At 39.8% G+C, this 14,911-nt stretch overlaps 1 protein-coding gene across 1 annotated transcript in view; it reads right to left on the reverse strand.

Moving 5' to 3' along the window:
- LOC136778184 (band 4.1-like protein 4) overlaps nucleotides 1–14,911 on the reverse strand; it is a 51,412-nt gene that overhangs the window by 29,944 nt on the left and 6,557 nt on the right. The window lies entirely within an intron of this gene.

Consider the following 14,911-nt stretch of genomic DNA (forward strand, 5'->3'; position numbering starts at 1 on the left):
CAGGAAGAAATTACCGGGTCCGAACCTGCAAGAATTTCGTGGAAAGTACCGATCGGCTTCTGATTCTCTCCAATCTTCACATATATATATATATATATATATATACACAAAATATACGCATGCTATTTCAATCTGTTTAAAATTTTTTATTAGTCTCGTTGTTGAGAGACTCGATTACGAATCGAGGCTTCGGAAGTATATGAGATAACGTCGTAATTAAGATTGATACAAATATATAGTAGATTGATGTAAACTTATATCGAACTGACGGAGAATCGAGTCTAAAGATTGTCTTCAACACTGTTTTATACATATGCAGAAAATATTTTTTATGCTATAGTTTTATTATTGAGAGTCTCAGTTTCGAATCAAAACTTAATCAGAGTTATCTTAATTAGAATAATTAAGATAAAAAAAATCCGAGATTGATACAGAATTATCAAAATCAAACGATAGCATTTTCAACGTTTTTCTCCACAAAAAATGCTATCCCCACCATTATTTTTCTTGGCATATTAAATCCATAATTTATCACGCGTGTGTTGATGATTTTTTTCGAATAATACAGAAGTACGAGATGAACATGTTTTACCCGCAGAACCAGATTCCAGCAGATTGCACAGTTGCATTTTGCAAGTGCTGGCATTTGTCTGGATCTCCAATTGAATTAGCATATTATTTATGGATATCCCGCGGTGCTAGATACACAGTGCTGGTGGATCCTCCAGGAAAGTAAAACTGGAACGTGTCGCAAATCGAGATAACCCAACCTTGCTGCAGGGATGTTTAAATAAACAATAATAAACAGCGCTTTTAATTCGACGAGATTTATCTTAATGGAATTGGACGTGTACGAGTGATGCGCGAATAAAATTAATTAGCTGTTTAAGATAAACTAAGAAATTCGCTGGAAAATCTCTCGAGAGAAATGAACAATACGCGTGATTAAATTCAGTTTTTCGCGTTGAATTAATTTTTTAAATACCTTGAGAAAGAATTAAAAAGAGTAATTTTTTAACGAACAAAAACACGTATATTTTTCAACACAACAGGATGAAATTGTTTAAATTAGGAGTATAAAAAAAATTGCTGATTTACTTTAAAGATAAAAAAAATTCTCGAGAGAAAACTCTTTTTTTTTATCTTAATGGAATTACCCGTATTACGGATGATGCGCGAATAAAATTAATTAGCTATTTAAGATAAGCTAAGAAGTGCACTGGATAATCTCTCGAGAGAAATTGACAATACGCGTGATTCGGAATGTTACGTTCAATTGTTTTTACAATACTTTAAAAAAGAAGTGAAAAGAGTAATTTTAGGATGAACCGAAAGACTCGTATATTTTATAGAAGGCAGGATGAAATTGTTCGAGTTTGAAGTGTGGAAAGAAAATGGCCGATGAATTATAAAGATGGGAAAAAATTGTCGAGGGAGAACTCTCGTTTTCCTTCGAAGATCGCGACGTGCAAGAAAAGCCGGCCAAGCCGGGAGTTATTAAGGTTCTACCGGGTAGGAACGGAGTTGTCGTGGCAGCTATGCGATACTTAGGGGCCATTTCTCGCCACCGATACCCGCTGCTTTTCCATCGTCGTCAAACCAGTCCCGAGCATAGGAAGAATCGCAAAACACCAGATAACCAGGCCGGATAAGCTCGACCCTTTCCGGCATTAGCGCCTTATTTACGATTTTACTCGCAGAACACTCGCGTGACGCTAAAAGGTACCGTTGCTCAAAATAATCGTCCACGCTGTATAGTCTGATCAAAAGTGCACAGAAACCATGCAGACAAATTTTGTTTTACACACAAATTTCCTCATTTTATTATCTCAATGTATATAACAGTGAAAATATCCTATACTTTTTATGTACAGAAAGATCCAAAAATGAGTCTCGCAAGATTTCAAAGGCCTCGCTTCTTTATCGACCGATCCAAAGTGGCGATGGTGGATTTGATGAAATTACGAGGATGATTGAGTAAAAGCTGAGGTAAAACAGCTGCGTATATTACAGCATGCTTAATAGGTAAGTATGCGGAGGGAGAGGCTCGATGAAAACGAGATGATAGATGGAGGAACCTCCAGTGCTAGGATTTCCAACTGGGGAATTAAGGGGATCCTTAAGTGGCTCGGTCGGTAATCAGTAATAATCTGTAATTTAGCCTCGGCTTTCATGGAATACGAGCAAAATTAAAAGTACATTAATTTTCCTTCGCTCGTTCCATCCACACTATTGATATTTTTCTTACCTTAAGGCGATCTCTAATCTTCGCGTTAACCATTTTACGATCCCCTTAATCGCTCTTTGCTCGTTACCCGCAATTGAGATTTATACTCATTCCCATGGCCAAATCCCAAGTTTCCCAATAAGAGTCTCGGCAGTCATCGGGTATTTTTCAATATTCTCGCAAAGGAATTTGCGTCTCGCGTCGAGTATACTCATTTTATCTCCCGGGAGCAATTTCCCACACGCAGGAGGAGACGTGGGATAACCACTCGCATAATAATACATAAATTTTTTGGTAACGAGCGACAGCTCGGAAATGTTGCAGTCGAGTTTTGCGGAGTAAACTTTCGGTCGGCCTCTTCGAGGTCGGCCGTTAGATTTTTCGTGAGGGTATCGTTAATCGGTCAGCTCTCGGAGGATTCTAAGCAATGTAATTTCCTTGCTGCGTTCGGTATATTTGTTTGTGTTTGTGAACGCCCTTGGCCAAAAACTCATAGTAGAGTTTTGTATATATACTATATATATATATATATATAGGTATAGTGTGGCAGGAATCTGTGCAGGAGTTGCCAGAGGGGGTCCTACCGGGAGTCGAGGAGCGGAAAGGCTTAAAAGCCGCGCGAATTAGCGTGCCCTCCGGAGCAAAGGGAGGGGGAGGAGGTTCCCCGCCAATTTTGGTATATCGCCTAATAACAGAGCACGCCGTGCCCCGGGTACCACCGCGGGATACCTACGCCCCTTCTGCGTGCCCATAACACACCGCTCTCTGCCCCCACTGCAATTTCTCTCCAACCCTTCCGAATTTTCAGAGAAATTCGAACAAAAAATTATCTCCACATTTTTGAATCTTTTTAAAAGGCAAGTTCCTTGCATTTTGTTACAATTTTTTCTCTAGGATTTCTCTCATCATCCCTTTTAGATTTCGAATTAAATTTATCGAGAAAATATAGTCTTCAAGTTCTTGGATCTTTAGGAAAAACACACTCGTATTTTTCCTCTCAAATTTTTTTGAGACAAATTCCAAGAGAAATAAATTAACTTCAATTTTTGAAATCTTCATAAATGGCATGTTTTTTAAACAGTGTTCTATTCTTCTCTAGGATTTCTCTCATCAACCCTTTTAGATTGCGAGCCACATTACAGAAAATCATGTCGAAAACTTTGAATTCTCGGAAAAAGCAACTTTCATATTTCCACAAATTTCAACCAATCACAGAATTCTCTTGAAACGCGCTAATCACCTCGTTCGTCTATTTACACGTGTGCGAACTAGTGGCGTTATTAATCTTGAAAATATAACTACGGTCCCACACCGTCATGGAACACAGTGAAAAACAAAATTAGTCGGTGCAAAAGTTTAATTGGCTCGATACAGACAGGAATGGAATAATATTTGCCCGGGTTAAACCTGTTGGAAAGTGCAATAATCGATTGCGAATTTTCGAAAGGATCGCGGAATGTTTTCAGCAGCCCCACTGGTCGCTGCAAGCACGCGAAATTCCGCTAAAAATTTATATAAAACTTTTTTCCACCTCCTAATAAAACTCACTAGCCATACATATATATATATATATATATATATATATATATATATACATTGAAATACCATGGATATTGCAAATAAATAAATAAAATTGCAAAAAGAATCATGAAAAAAAAAATGCATTTCACCCTAGCTCCCCTAATTAATCGGCTCGATTAAAGTACGAGAACGAGGGTGATGTATGTTTGTGAGTGCTTCGATATTCATCGAGGGGTGGGGGTAGTGTTAATTCGACGTTAAAAGTCAGTGGGCAATGTGTTTCCGTTGGGGTGAAGGCTCGAGGATCGTCGAAACTTTGCGACGACCCGAGTTTTCGGATAGAAAAGTGAGGGGATGAAGCATAAGGGGGACACGAGGGAGAAAAGTGAGAAGAGGGGGGAGGGGGAGAAGGGTAAAGGACGAAAAGACAATAGAAACGTCGTTTTGCGACTCGCGACTGCAAACTTTGGAAGCGATTTTCCTCCTTTTCCGTTTCCGGAATAAATCGGCTCTGCCGAAAGTTTGCCCCGGCTGAAATTGAAACCAGTCTAATTATATTGCAAATCGCTGAGATCCATTCTCGTAGTTCTCTCCCCATTGGGTTTATCTCGCGTAGAGAGCCAGCTGCAATTATAGATAGTATTCCGAGTCCAGATAATTGAATTGTATCACGTTCGTACAGCCGAAATTGAGAGAGAGAGAGAGAGAGAGAGAGAGGGAACTGGAAACTTTTCGCATGCACAGAGGAGCAGCGCTCGACTTCCGGTTTGAAAGGTACCCGATTACATCCGGAGATTTAAATCTGCCACGAAGACGTTGATGTTGCACCGTATATACGCTGATCGCTTTGGAGATGGGATAAAGGAGAAAACAATTATGTACACTTTCCTCTCTTTTTTCCTCTTATCCTATCCATCGTCCCTCCTCTTTTCTTATCCCAAGAGCGAACCGCGTACGCCAATCGATTTACACCGATTTACTCGCTCCGAGCTATAATCGGCAGGTAAGATTTATTTATCATTAAAAGCTCGTAAAGTCAACGAGCGATTAAGCGAGCCTCGCGGGCTCCAATTGTGAGGCGAACTTTCGGTTGCGAAAATATCGCTCGGTCGGTAAAGTTTTGGCGCAGAGTTCGAGAGAAACCTCGTAAATCTCCGTGTGTTTGCGCGTGTGTGTGTAGGGGCCTTGGATGAGCGATGGCCAGGCGTAAATCAATCGAGAGGAAAATTCTGGTAGAATCTTGCGGTGAGAAGCGCGTAAACAAAATTTTTAGGACAGTTACCGACCGAGCGAGCTTCGCGATCGCCTTAAGGTTCGATCGGTCGATAAGGAAGAGCCTCTCCGCCAATTACCGTCTTTCGTTTGTGTGTTTTCGTCGTGGAGCGTTTCTTTTCCTCGAGTCGGAGTGGGCCTCGCAGAAATAAGCGTTGCGTGCAGTGGCGGTGCTGAGGAAGGATAAAGAAGAAGAAAGAAGAAGAGGAGGAGGAAGAAGAAGGAGCAGAAAGGATGAGCCGTAATAGATAGTAGGCACGGATCTTCGGGGCTGGGAGCGGCCGTAATTGGAATTAATTAGAGACGTTTTGCCTGCCGCGGGCTACGGTCCCTTTATACCGTACCAACCGCAAAGAATCCCCCGCCCTTTAAACCCCGTATTGACTCCTTCAACGATTTAATCTAATTTCTCCTCTCGTGTTCCACCGTTTATTCATTTCCCGCACGAAAATCACGCAGAAATTTCTCCCCGCGTCTCGAGAATAATGCCTCGTTTTCTTGGGATATTTTTTGGCCGGCGACTCCGTCGCCGCGTACCGGTTTGACCGATTTATCAAATTTATCGTCGAATTCGAGTGATTTAACCGCGTCTCCCTTTCCCCGGTGAATTCGAGCAGGCTCGATTTCCCCTTATCCCGAGAGCTCGGGAGTCGCGAGGATGTTGAAAAATGTTCGATCGGAGTCTCGAGTCCCGATTTGGAGCCCGGACGCCGGCGGAAATTTCCTGCGGGATATCGGGGATCGATCTCTCGCCAGGCTCCCTGTCAACGGCTCTCCCGCGCAGCATTAAATCCTCGATACTCCCAATACGTCCACCGAGTCCCACGGGAATCCCGAATAAAGGCTTGTACCTCCTCCAATTAATTTCAATGACAAATACCTTAAAGACAAAGAACTCTCTCTTATATACATATATATATATATACACAACAAACTTTTCAACAAAGTCTCGTTAGCCACGATGAGTTTCCATGTTTTTTCAAACAAAACATGAAATTAGACAAAAATACAGTAAAAAAAAACTTTTATCCCACAGTTTGTCAAGATTGATAATAAATCGGCGAATCGTTAATAAATCAAGACTATATTAGGGTAGCATTAAGCGTCCCATAACTCGGCGTTGATTTATAAACAAACGGCTATTAATTAATTTTCAGGCATAATACAGTATATATACTTCCGTGTCAAAAATTGCTATCTTATCGGAGTCTTAAGGAGCTTATTACAGAGTGCAAGCGTAATATCGGTGGAACGAGCGAGGTATAAATTTCGCAATTAAGTGTATTATGAAGTTTACTAATTACGCCGGAGCACGTGAGTGGTCGCGCGATTCCAAGGACAACGCGAGTTCACACACATTTGTTTGTCGCATTCTGCGCGCAATATAAAGATAAATCGGCTCGATTTACTATCGGCCCTAAGCCGCTATAGGCTCGAATAGTTTAATTAACGTTACGCCACAGCGATAATTTACAAAATCCCTGGGAGTAAAATATAATTAATCGCTCCTTTCATTATTCACCGTGTTTGCTCCTCGCCCAGCCTCCGCCATTCTATATCCATTTTCGCAAGTGCGTGTCGTTAGCGTTGTGATTTATAAGGTTTTTTCCTTCGCGATAAATAAATCCAAATAGGAATAACAACGCGAGCTAGCTTCCCTCGGTGGCCGGTGGAAAACTTGGGGAAAATGATGAAACGAGGGGGGAATAGGGGGGGGGGATAATAAAAATGATAAGGAGCGAGAAAAGCCAAAGGATCCTTTTAATTGGAAGGATAATCTTGTTCTCGCGCATTCCTACGAGACACGGTTTGCACGTTTAAGTCGTTTAACTTTGCGCGTCCTTCTTCATTTTTCCTTATTTTATTCGCCTCGTGGTGAACGGCCATGCCCGATCGGAAACGTAGAAATGTCCCGATAAAACCAACAGGATTGCTATTGGAAATTATTGAAATATCTGATACAACTTCGAGAGAGATTGCAAAACGGTATTTCAGAGGCTGCAGATGTACGAAGGAATCTAAAATAGAATACCACAAATTCTTTCAACTATAAACTATTCGCATTTCTCTTATCACGATAAGCTTCTCTCTACATCAACTATTTCTTTTCTTCTTCTGTGTATGTGTAGTCTCGATTCCTTTCAACTTTCGTCGATACGTATTTGTTCGATGAGCTAATTTCGATTTAACCATGTATTCTCTTGTTTATATATATATATATATATATATATATATCTAAGGTAAAACGTTAATATTTATTTAACAAATAATCTGAATTTCGATTCTCAAGTTTATCGCTCAAACTGGAATTCTTCTGATATGAGTCAGTCGAATGCAGTATATATATATGCACTTTATTAAAAAAATATTCAATCAGAACTCGTCGATGAATAAATCATTTCCTTCATAAAAAATTTATCTCGATTCGAATTAACGCTAAATTTGTCAGTTTTCGAATGTTTTTTCCTTCTTTTTACAAAGCGATAAAAAGCTGATGCAAATAAGTCGGCACGCCAGTCCTCGAAGAGTCTTTCGTTTGATTCTGAATAATGGTAATAGCAGGAGTGTACAAATTGAGAATCTGTCGGTGGCTGGATCATAATCCGGAATTAATCGGTCGTTCAACGAATTGTTTCTCTTAATTATTCACGCGAGGCAATAAAAGATGGCGCGCGGTTCTGCAGTTGCGATCCTCCAAAGATCTTTTGCCATAAAATAATGGTAATTGCGCGCGTTCCTTAATTTCCCCGGGACCTTCACGGTGGCTCATTGTTTTATGTGTTCGATGAATTAACGACCACTTACGGCCCCGGCGCGCAACCTGAAATTTATCGTCCGGTGACTTTTGGAGGTTTATGGCACGGCGATAAAGCAAAACGCGTCATTCTCTCACTCTCCCCCTGTATTTTTTATTCCCGATCCTCCGCGAACAAAGAACAACGCGAGATATAAACAGGACTTTAAACGACAATTTTTATGAATCGTTAAAATACAGCCCGCTACGAAAATCAACGCGAGCTTTAATCGAACGAGAAAAGTTCGCGAGGACAATCGATGGCTCGTGTTTAGAAATTCTGCGCATTTTTCGGCTGGAATCAAGAGGGAGAGAGATGAAATTATCGAGAGATTTATTGGAATGGCGCGAAGAGCTACAAGATCCTGAATTTATAGAGGGCAAACTTATCTTGTCCAATTTGTAACCCACTTTATCATTCGTGACCGGTGTTTAAGTGCTCTGCCATTAATAGATTAATTAATGATCTTCTTCTTCTTCCTCCTCGTCCTCCTCCTTCTCTTCTGTTCCTTACAACCGAACGGTAATCAATTTTCTATTAATAGCAGATATAAACTTTTTTCTTCCAACACCGAACCATTTGTTTCAAAATTATTCCAAAAAATTCACACTGGATTACAAATAGTCAATTCGTAATATTATCAATTTTAAAAAATCAATATTGCTTCAACAAAAAAAATAAAATCGAGGGAAAAATTTTGTTTCTCGAAATTTAACAGAGTTAGAAATAGCAATTTATCGGGATTGTTTCACACTAAACTATAAATATAGTCAACAAATAATGTCACAAGTTAAAAAAAAACAATCAACAAACAAATTAAAAGCGTGGGAAAAATTTGGTGTCTCGAAAATTGACAGAGTTAGAAGTAGCAATTGATCAGTATTCTTTAACACTAAACTATAAATATAGTTAATAAAAATAATATCACAAATTAAAAAAAAAAAACAATGTTCCTTCAACAAACGAATTAAAAACGTGGGAGAAATTTTGTTTCTGGAAAGTTGATCGAGTTAAGAGTGGCAATTTATCGGGATTGTTTCTCCATCAATGGACCAATTAATTGACCCGTCATCGGGGTCTCTATTGGGGGATTCCAGAAACGATCCGTGTGTACATAAAATTGATGGATTGGCCAAGTGAGATAAAAAGGTAGCGGATAAAAGCGAGAGAGTGGTGCATGGATGCGGAACGGTACCATTTGTAAGTTGTTCCCGAGATTGGGAGGAAGTGTCCGTTTGTCAAAGGAGGTCCTGGGAGGATGATTCCCGAGGGATAAGGGGACACGCGATGGCATCAGCACAGGGATAGCCTATACTACCGTCTTACACATCCTAGCACACGATTCTCGACCTTTCACGGTGTTCACGGTAGACAGTGGCTTTTATCCCCGTCCCAAGGTACTATTATTAAGCGCACGCGAAATTCCCTTCCATAACTACTTTCTCATCGCGATCACTCAAGGTCATTCATAGACTAGCCGCGAGACCCACGCTCGATCCTCTGTGTACCTAAGCTATAGCTGTGGATAATTATTCATCCACGCAGGAATCAATTTCTCTTCTATCGACGATGGATGCTCCACGCTCCGTTCTTGTACCGCGTGACCTTGAGAATAATCTTCTCGGACGAGAAGAGTGAAGCCGAAGATTCTCGGTTATTATTTCTTTTGTAATTTAATGTGGAATTATTATTTTTTTAAGGAAGTAAATAGATATAAAAAATACCATTATGAAGTTTTGAAAATTGTGCGAGAGACGTTGTTTGTGTAGAGGAAGGTTGGATTTTCTCAATGCTCTTATTTCGACAAAATTTCCTCGTGACGAGGATAACTCTCAAGGTCATTCATAGTTTATCCATGAATCCTAGACTATAACTGTGGATAATTATTCATCCACGCTCCATTCTTGTACCGTGTGACCTTGAGAATAATCTTGGACAAGAAGAGTAAAACCGAAGAATCTAGACAATTATATTTTTCTGTAATCACTTGAAATTAGTCTTGTAAAAAATAGTGTCGAAAATTATTGTGCGAGGAATTTTCTTGATGCTCCTTCGATAGGATTCATTCCTCGTGCAAAGGATATCTCAAGGTCATTCATAAACAATCCGCAAAACTCACAGACCAAATGTACACTCAAGCTCATTCTCGATTATTATTCATCCACGCAGAATCATTTTCTACCCCACCACAAGGATGGTTACCAAACACTCTGCAGACTTTTGTACCGCGTGATCTTGAGAATAATCTTTTTGAATAAGAAGAGTAAAAGCCGAAGATTCTCGATAATTATTCCTTTCGCAATGCGGCTGGAGAATCAATCTTTTTACAGCTGTAAAATAACCGTAAAAAGTACGATTATGGACTTTTGAAAGTTGTTGCGCGAGAGGCGTCGTTCGAGGGAGGTGAAATTTTCTCGGTGCACCTCGCGTAGGGTTTTCTCGTGACGAGGATGACTCAGGGTCGTTCGTGGTCGGTCGTAATCGGTGCTATGGACAGCCACGACCGGCTATTAACCCGCTACTGACTGACGTCCAAGGATAATTCGGGCCCCGGGCCACTCGTCCTTAGAAATGCAAAGTGCGGCTAGCTCAACCATTTTGGCCTCCGCCATATTTATGTATATAATTCACCTCAGCGACCCTGAAGACGCCTTCTTCTTCTTCTTCTTCTTCTTCTTCTTCGAAGTCTTCCTCTCTGTGTTTTCAAAACTTTTTTCTTTCTTTCCTTCTTTCTCTCTTTCGTCATCAAGAATCCATGGTAATATTTTACAATACTGAATATACTTGGAGGAATCGTGAAAATTTCTAAGAATTTTAATTTATTGAATTTTCAAAATAAAATTTTTAGGACTTTTCTGAAGGGAGAAGGAGTTTTGGTGAACAAGAAATTTGTAGGGATATGTTACGATAGTGAATACACTTCGAGTTATCGTTTAGAATATGAGAGAGATATTTAAGAAAAATTTTATTTATCAAATTAAAAAAAATCGTAAGGATTTTTTATGAAAGAGATGGAGGGGAGTTTTTGGTGGAACTTGGATTGGTCGTAACGAGTTTTTATTATAAGTGTTTGGATACATCGAGAGAGATGGGAGGCGGCCCCTAACTGGCTATGAGGCACCATTAATGCCTACGTCGGTGGGCAATTACGATCGGTAATTTCAGATTTTCCGTTCGTATCCTCGGTGGTCCAATCCAAAGGTAGCCGGGCTGACCCAATCGTTCTCCAGAAAGAACAAATCGATTCTCTCCGCACATTTCCATCTTCCAAAAATTCTTAACCGATTCTTATTATTCTATACAGTCAAATTTATCACAGAACCAAAGTAGACCACAAAAAAGGATAAACAAAACGAGATAAGATATTTTAAAACAAAACACGTAGGTTAATTAAAGCCATTAATTAAAATTTATCAATGTTTGATCGAGAATGATTTAGGTAAATGTAATAACGCACAACAGGTTCTAAACGATATTTCTAGTATCACGTAACGATAAGAAAAATTTTTACTATTATTTATACTCTGAAAACTCTCTCTCTCTCTCTCTCTCTCTCTCTCTCTCTCTCTCTCTCTTATCACAGGATGGAAACTGGACTAAAGAAAAAATAAACAAAGCGAGATAAGATTACATAACGATGAAATACGTAGGATAATTAGAGCTATTAATTAATATTTATCAATGTTTGATCAAGAATGATTTAGGTAAATGAAATGATGCATAACATCTGTACAATACTAACTGTAACCATACACAACGATAACAAAAATTATTAACCAATTCTAATAAAAATGATCACAGAATGAAAACTTTACGAAAAAAATAAAAAAAAACAGATAATATTACAAAACGAAACAAACATAAGTTAATCAAAACAATTAATTATAATTTATATCAAACTCGATCGAGAATGATGTGGATAAACGAAATGACGCATAACATCTGTAACTCACTGTAACAACAAAAATCTCAACCAATTCTAACACTAAATAAGATCACAGAATGAAAACTGGACGAAAGAAAAGATAAACAGAGCGAGATAATATTACAAAGCGAAGCAAGCATAGGTTAATTAAAACAATTAATTATAATTTATATCAATGCTCGATCGCGAATGATTTGGGTAAATGAAATAACGCATAACAGGTTCTGGAGATACTCCTAGTAACCACGTACGGTTATTACAAGTATCGGAGCGTAGAATGAAGAGTTTTGCTAGGGGGAATTGAGTGAAACGTTAATGCTTGCTAAATCATTCGGTTATCGCTGGCTGCTTGGGGGGGATTGGATAAGAAAAGCCAAGCTGAATCATCCAGCTGATAATTCAGGATAAGTTTAACGATCATTATGGGAGTGGATATAAGGCTTGTTGCGCCTCGTGGAATTGTGTTTAACGGTGGTCGTGCTTGTCAGTGTGTTTCCACCATGTGTTTGCTGGATGGAGTGGCTGAGTATGGAGAACGTTCGCCAATGCGAGTTGCCACTCGCTCGAATGAGCAATGTATCAGAGCCAGTCGGTGCTTCGAGAAATATTTTCCAGTCTCGATCTTTCCGTATGAAAATAATATCCCACTTACATATATATATATAGTTATATCTGTTAAACAGGAGGAGCAAAAATCTCTGGCCTGGATCACGGTGTTATTTTTCCGTCGAACGGTGCAGAATTCGCGTTGCTGAGCGAAGCGTGAAAATCGTCATAAATCGCACGTCCCCGAAAGCGAATGAGCGAGCGATCGTAAATTAGGAGGAGTTGATGTTGGAAATTTGGGGTTACGCGGTATCGAATGCTGCGATGGTCATTCCGTTAATTGGTACTGGCTGTCCGGTCACCTCCCCCCCCCCCTTCTTCTCGTTTCCTGCAACCCCTCGGTGGTTCACAGCATCATCGTGGAGGTCCGTACACGCCCGGCCGTTCTAGCCTGAGGAACTCCACGAAGAGAAACAAATCGCGTCCCATTCATCAAACACGAGACTCGACTGTGTTTTAACCAACCGGTACAGTGCAACGAAACGATTCGTAGCGAGCCTTAATTTCCTATTGTCTTTATAACTATATATATAAACCAGTTTCAACATTTTTTAATTCTAACGTAATAGCAGCAATGTTTTCAGATTTTTAATATTAGATCGAATAAAATTTCTTCGGATCGATAGATTTGCAAAGATTTTGATTTTGATAAATTTTTTTAAACATTCGATAAATTTGTTTAATTTTTTATGGTATTTATAAACAGGGTGTCCCACGAACGAAGGCCATGCCAATACCATCGGATAGGGGACAAAAATCTAAATAAAAAAGTTCTGAGAACTTTTTTGGTAGCACTATTGGTTAAAAAGCTATTTGCAATTAAAGATTATCGATTAAAGTAGCCTTCTTAAAGAGGAAGATTGTTTTGGTGGCCAAAAATGCTAAAATTCTGTGAATTAGAATACTAAGAAAAACATAAAGCCAAACATCCACTTGAGCCTGTGGTGTGTTTATGTTTTGATTGTTTTTATGGCACTCGCACAGCCGATCGGCCTTGAACCACTACAATAGTCTCAAGTGGATGTTTGGCTTTGTGTTTTTCTTAGTATTCTAATTCACAGAATCTTAGCATCCTTATAATGTGACCAAAACAAACTTCCTCTTAAAGAAGGCGTACTGTAATCGATGATCTTTAATTGCAAATTACTTTTTAACCAAGGGTGCTAGGAAAAAAGTTTTTACAACTTTTTTACTTAGATTTTTGTCCCCTATCCGATGGTATTGGCATGGCTATCGTTCGCGGGACACCCTGTATAACTATATATATAAACCAGTTTGAATATTTTTTAAAAATCATCAAGTAATCCTAATATAATACCTATAATCTCTTCAGATTTTTAATATTACATCAAATAAAGTTTTTCGGATTAATAGACTTGCAAGGAGCTTGGTTGAGCTCGGTGTTTGCCAAACTTTTCGTATATGGGATTTTTCAAGCAAGCTACATATACTTTTTGCTGCTATCATTAGCCAAGAGTCTGGCTGGATACTTGGCCAAAGCTTTTTATTCCTGTCCTTATAGCGAGGTTCTTGTTTTCCCAACTTTTTATCGAACCTCTTACCTGGGTACTTTGCTTCGCGATCTTGGCTCAGTCTTTTGTAAGGAGATTATTCTCTTTAGCTGTATATACACGCGTTGGTCTAGCTATATAGTATACAGTTGCACACTCCAGTGGTTTGCAACGCTCGGCTTCTTAACTCCCCCCCTCCCCCCCCCCCCTATTTACCTCTTTCCACCAAAGAGATTCATAAATGGATTCACTTGATCGAATACCTCTCTCTCTCTCTCTCTCTCTCTCTCTCTCTCTCTCTCTCTTTCTCCCTCTAAAACAACGAAAACAAACGCTCGAAGATTAAATGGAAGGCTATGTAAGAAAAATACTTGATAATCGAAATTCGTCTCATTTTCTGAATGGCGCGTTTCTTCGAGGTTGCTAGGGCGAGGCTCGTGAAAAGAACTGTGCCAAGGGTTCGCTGGAGCCGTCATTTGGCAAAATGTAGGTTTCTATGACGTTTCTTGGTCGCAGGGAGAGCCAGAGGGACTTATGAAACTTTAATATCGAGTATTAGTTGTATTGAGCTGCTTTCGTTAAAATGACGTGGTATTCTACGAGTCATCTCGTAATAGTAGGGAAGAGGTCCCTCTTCGGGGCGCTTTGAAAGCTTCTGAAGAAGAATGCACTGTTCGTGCTTGCGTTCGTCCCCCTCCTCCTCTCTCATTTTCTCTACTCCCCCCCCCCCCCCCCGCTCCGCTCCGCCGCCACCAGTATACCACCATCAGCACTCCTCCGCTACGTTCATTTCGTCGAGTGCTCGACTACTCCGGTCCGAACTGACTCGAAGCCAAGCAGCATCGGTGCTCGTGCTCCATCCAACCGCCAAACGACTCGTGAAAACTCAACAATCCATTCAAGTAAACGATCCTACCTCGCGAATCACCTGATACTAATTAACGAATAAACGCGACTCTTGGCGAATAATCCTTTGAATAAATCATCCACTCCGATGAAATTGCCCTAGAAAAATATCCACGCCGCTCGAGAGAATATCAGACTGCGCGTCTTG

Source organism: Prorops nasuta, unplaced genomic scaffold (assembly GCF_024137725.1).
Source record: "Prorops nasuta isolate Cenicafe-Biocafe unplaced genomic scaffold, Cenicafe_Pnas_1.2 PNAS00002, whole genome shotgun sequence".
Lineage (NCBI taxonomy): Eukaryota > Metazoa > Arthropoda > Insecta > Hymenoptera > Bethylidae > Prorops > Prorops nasuta.